This window comes from Nomascus leucogenys, unplaced genomic scaffold (genome assembly GCF_006542625.1).
Source record: "Nomascus leucogenys isolate Asia unplaced genomic scaffold, Asia_NLE_v1 Super-Scaffold_3068, whole genome shotgun sequence".
Classification (NCBI taxonomy): Eukaryota; Metazoa; Chordata; class Mammalia; order Primates; family Hylobatidae; genus Nomascus; species Nomascus leucogenys.
In genome coordinates, this window is record NW_022095790.1 from 23896 (window position 1) to 29569 (window position 5674).

General features: G+C 51.6%; 1 pseudogene; it reads left to right on the forward strand.

The window, feature by feature from the left end:
* Positions 1–4416: 4416 nt before the first annotated feature.
* Positions 4417–4873, forward strand: LOC100604549 (annotated as a pseudogene).
* Positions 4874–5674: the final 801 nt, after the last annotated feature.

The following is a 5674-nucleotide window of genomic DNA, read 5'->3' on the forward strand; positions in this document are numbered from 1 at the left end:
CTGTCCCCACCCCTGGCGGCGGCCGCGCCAATAGGAGGCCGCCCGGCGGGGTGGGCTGTGCCTCCATCCTTCAATCCTGGCCGTGGGCGGGGACACCTCCGGCTGAGCTGGAGGCTAAGCGGCCCCGGGGCGGGGGAGCGGGCGGGGAAAGGGTTGGGGGGACCCCGACGGGGAAGGGGCCTGGGTTGGGGTTGGGGAGGGTAGTGCCCTGGCGTTCACGCTGTGGTCAGCAGACACGCAGGGGACCGGAGACTCGGGCCAGGGGTACAGGCTATGACATCAGGCCCGGGCCTGGCGGGTTCACAAGATATACAAGGTGAAATGGCATGTTAGCTCATTCATTCATTCATTCATTCATTCAACAAACACGTACAAGGCACCTCTACGTGCCAGGTACAGAGAAAGGCATCAAGGAAAAAGGAAGGAGCATCAGAAAGCCTGTGCCAGGCGCGGTGGCTCACAGCTGTAATCCCAGCACTTTGGAAGGCCGAGGTGGGAGGATCGCTTGAGGCTAAGAGTTGGAGACCAGCCTGGGCAATATAACAAGATCCCGTCTCTACAAAAAAATTAATTAAAAAAAAGAAAATAGCAGGGCGTGGTGGTGCAAGCCTGCAGTCCTAGCTACTCAGGAGGCTGTGGCGGGTGGAGCACTTGAGCCCAGGAGTTCGAAGCTGCAGTAAGCTATTGTGCCACTGCACTCCAGCCTGACTCCTCTAAAACGGAAAAGAAACGTGGCCGGAGGCCGGGCGCAGTGGTTTACCCCTGTAATCCCAGCACTTTGCGAGGCCGACGCGGGTGGACCACGAGGTCAGGAGTTTGAGACCAGCCTGGCCAAGATGGTGGAACCCCGTCTCTACTAAAAATACAAAAATTAGCGGGACACGGTAGCGGGCTCCTGCAATCCCAGTGACTCGGGAGGCTGAGGCAGGAGAGTCGCTTGAACCCGGGAGGCGGAGATTGCAGTGAGCTGAGATCATGCCATTGCACTCCAGCCTGGGTGACAGAGCAACATTCCATCTCAAAAAAAAAAAAAGAAAAAAAAAGAAAAGAAAAAAGAAACGCAGCAGGTCACAATGGCTTACGCCTTTAATCTCAGCACTTTGAGAGGCTGAGGTGGGCGGATCACCTGAGGTCAGGAATTCGAGACCAGCCTGGCTAACACGGTGAAACCTTGTCTCTATTAGCCGGGGATGGTGGTGGGCACCTGTAGTCCCAGCTACTGGGAAGGCTGAGGCAGGAGAATCACTTGAACCAGGGAGGTGGAGGTTGCAGTGAGCTGAGATAGCACCACTGCACTCCAGCCTGGGCGACAGAGTGAGACTCTGTCTCAAAAAAAAGAAAAAGAAAGAAAAAGAAAAGAGAAAATAAAGAAAGAAACAAAACAAAAGAAATGAAGCCTGACTTCAAGAAGTTCCAACATAGCATGGAGGAGGTGTGCAGGGAGCACGGGGGTGGGGGTGGGGGGCTATATTGGGTACTCAGGGAAGATGTCCTTGATCTGATTAATTAATTATTCAACCAAAATGGCAGGCTGGATTCTAGGCACTGGGAGTACCCCAAAGGGGCTTCTAGTGAACCTGTCTTCTGCATTGGGTCTTGGAAGATGGGAGGAATTTGCCCAGGGAAGAAGGGGAGAAGAACATTCCAGGCAGAGGGAGAAGTCTGGACAAAAAAATGTGACTGGCCTGCTTTAAGAACAGGAAATCATCTAAGTGGCTATAACTATAACAAAAGGTAGGGAGGAGAGGCAGAAGGAGTTTGGGGGAAGGCTGTGAAGAGTTTTCAATGTCAAGAGAGGGAGTTTGTTCTTGGTCCTATAGGTCATAGGAAACCCCAATCGATTTTAAAATCAGAGGAGCCAAATTTATTTTATATTTATTTATTTATTTATTTATTGAGATGGAGTTTCGCTCTTATTGCTCAGGCTAGAGTGCAATGGCACGATCCCAGCTCACTGCAACCCCTGCCTCCCAGGTTCAAGCGATTCTCCTGCCTCAGCCTTCCAAGTAGCTGGGGTTACAGGCATGCACCCCTACGCCTGGCTAATTTTGTATTTTTAATAGAGACGGGGTTTCTCCATGTTGGTCAGGCTGGTCTTGAACTCCTGACCTCAGGTGATCCGCCTGCCTCAACCTCCCAAAGTGCTGGGATTACAGGGGTGAGCCGCTGCGCCCGGCTGAAACCCCATCTTAGAAAAAAAAAAAAAAAGGAAGGAAGGAAGAAAGATAAATCTAGCTATAGCATTGAGGACGGAATGGAGGGAGAAGAAAAGACCAATGGCTGGAATGTTTTATGATTTGAAGGTAAGTTTAGGCCCTTGCTCACTCAAGAGTGGAATTACTTGGAGTTCCCAGAATGCACCCAACTGTTTCAAGCCTTCCTAAATGCTCTTCCCTGTGCCTGGGATGCCCTTCCCTCAGTGTTGGTCTTGCTACCTCCCATTCGTTTTTTTGTTTTTTTTTTTTTGAGACGGAGTCTCACTCTGTCCCCCAGGCTGGAGTGCAGTGGCACAATCTTGGCTCACTGTAAGCTCCATCTCCCAGGTTCATGCCGTTCTCCTGCCTCAGCCTCCTGAGTAGCTGGGACTACAGGCGCCCATTACCATGCCCGGCTAATTTTTTGTATTTTCGGTAGAGACAGGATTTCATCGTGTTAGCCAGGATGATCTCAATCTCCTGACCTTGTGATCCACCCACCTTGGCCTCCCAAAGTGCTGGGATTACAGGCGTGAGCCACCGCGCCTGGCCTCGTCCATCAGTATTCTAGCCAAACATCATCAATGTCAGGTAGACTCCCAGCTGATCCAGGCTTCCAACTCTGGGCTCCCATGTGATCCTGAGTATACGGGCATTTAGCAATCTTTTCCCGATTTGGGAGCACTGTAGTAGTGCCTTCTGGGCCTTCTCCACCACCCAAGTGGTGCGCTCCTTGCAAGCAAAGCCTCATCTGACACATTTGTGTGCCCTGACTCCCAGCCCTCTCCTGTCTTCCCCCACAGAAGCCCTAGAACTGGGCTGCAGCTGACCATTGGGAGGACAGGAAAGACTGTTAGATCAACTGCATACCGTGTGGTCCTGAAAAATGCCAAAGTGGAGTGGCAAGTCCTGAGATCCAACAGCCAGTGTCTGAGGCCTGGCATCCCTTCCTGGGAGGCCTCGTGTGAAAGTCAGTGGCATTCTGCAGACGTGAGGTCGTGCTTCTGAATATCCAGCAAAATACTGGGGCCAAACCCTTTGACAAATTAACTGAGGCTAGAAAGAGTGTTGGAGAAGTGGTTTGACAGCACAGCTGTAACCACAATACCTAACATGGGTAAGTCACCAGGTGGCAGGCTCTGAGCTAAAATTCATCTCATTGCATCTTCACCACAGTACTGTTCATAGATAAAGAAACAGAAGCTGGCTGGGCTCTGTGGCTCATGCCTGTAATCTCAACACTTTGGGAGGCCGAGGCAGGCAGATCACCTGAGGTCGGGAGTTTGAGACCAGCCTGACCAACATAGAGAAAGCCCATCTCTACTAAAAATACAAAATTAGGTAGGCATGGTGGTGCATGCCTGTAATCCCAGCTACTCGGGAGGCTGAGGCAGGAGAATCGCTTGAATCGGGAGGCAGAGGTTGTGGTGAGCCGAAATCGCGCCATTGCACTCTAGCCTGGGCAACAAGAGTGAAACTCCATCTCAAAAAAAAAAAAGAAAGAAACGGAAGCTGCAAAGGGTTAGGGTTAGGGGTTAGAGGACATGTGCACAGGCACCCAGGTAGAAGAGGACAGTCAGTCTGGCTGCCCAGAAGACAGAAGAGAGATTGTCCGTCCAGGTTTGTTTGCAACAAACAGCAAGCTTGCAAGCTTGACATTTGTGGAGGCCATGCTGTAGGGATGGGGAAGAGACTCAGGAAGAGGAGAAAGACAGGAAGGCAAGCCGGGCATGGTGGCTCACGCCTGTGGGCACGGTGGCTTACGCCTGTAGCCCCAGCTACTTGGGACACTGAGGCAAGAGAATCGCTTGAACCCAAGAGGTGGAGGTTGCAGTGAACCGACATCATGCCACTGCACTCCAGCCTGGGGACAGAGCGAGACTTGGTCTAAAAAAAAAAGACAGGAAGGCAGCATAAAGGCTTGCAAAAAACAAAAAATCAAAAACAAATAAACAAAAAGCAGATGAGTCAAAAGTGTCTGCAGCTGAGTCCCTGACAGTTGACACTGAAATGGGCGTGAGGCTTTATCTTGACAAAGCATCCTTGGCATTAAAGACTCATAGGAGGGCAGGGCGCAGTGGCTCATGCCTGTAATCCCAGCACTTTGGGAGGCTGAGGTGAACGGATCACCTGAGGTCAGGAGATTGAGATCAGCCTGGCCAATATGGTGAAATGACGTCTCTACTAAAAATACAAAAATTAGAGTGCGACCCGTCCTATCCTTGCCATGACGCTGTACCAGGCTCCAGAGTCCAGAAAGGTGTTCATTCAGAGACTACAGCAGTGGCACACGCTGCCAGTTCCAGACTGAGTTCCCCACGGAGCTGGAGAACCAGATTGATAGGCAGCAGTTTGAAGAAATAGTTCGAACTCTAAATAACCTTTATGGAGAAGCAGAGAAGCTTGGTGGCCAATCATATCTTGAAGGTTGTTTGGCTTGTTTAACAGCATATACCATCTTCCTATGCATGGAAACTCATTACCAGAGGTTCTGAAGAAAGTCTTCAAATGCATTCAAGAGCAGAATGAGAAGATCTATGCTCCACAAGGCCTCCTCCTGACAGACTCCATTGAGTGAGGACTGCGAGTTATTGAAATTACCATTTATGAAGGCAGAGGCATGAGCCATGGAAGATAAACCATAGAATTAAAGATCCCACTTCCAGCCGGGCCCCTCATGTATCCATTGGCCAACTGCAGAGTGTCCCTACCTCCTCTCCAGAGCATCATTCGTTTCTATCTGCTGCCAGAGCCACGGTGCCATTTACTCCAAAGACTTTGTAAAATTCCACACCTGGAGTTTCCGTGGGTGGAGCCAAGATGGCCGAATAGGAACAGCTCCGGTCTCCAGCTCCCAGCCCCAGCGACACAGAAGACGGGTGATTTCTGCATTTCTGCTTGAGGTACTGGTTTCATCTCACTAGGGAGTGCCTAACAGTGGGTGCAGGACAGTCGGTGAAGCGCACTGTGCGCGAGCCGAAGCAGGGCGAGGCATTGACTCACTCGGGAAACGCAAGGGGTCAGGGAGTTCCCTTTCCTAGTCAAAGAAAGGGGAAGCAGACGGCACCTGGAATATCGGGTCAGTCCCACCCTAACTGCGCTTTTCCAACGGGCCTGGAAAACGGCACACTAGGAGATTGTGTCCCGCACCTGGCTCGGAGGGTCCTATGCCCACGGAGTCTCGCTAATTGCTAGCACGGCAGTCTGAGATCAAGCTGCGAGGCGGCAGCGAGGCTGGGGGAGGGGCGCCTGCCATTGCCCAGGCTTGCTTAGGTAAACAAAGCAGCCAGGAAGCTCGAACTGGGTGGAGCCCACCACAGCTCAAGGAGGTCTGCCTGCCTCTGTAGGCTCCACCTCTGGGGGCAGGGCACAGACAAACAAAAACTCTGCAAGAACTTCCACAGACTTAAATGTCCCTGTCTGACTGACAGCTTTGAAGAGAGTAGTGGTTCTCCCAGCACGCAGCTGGAGATCTGAGA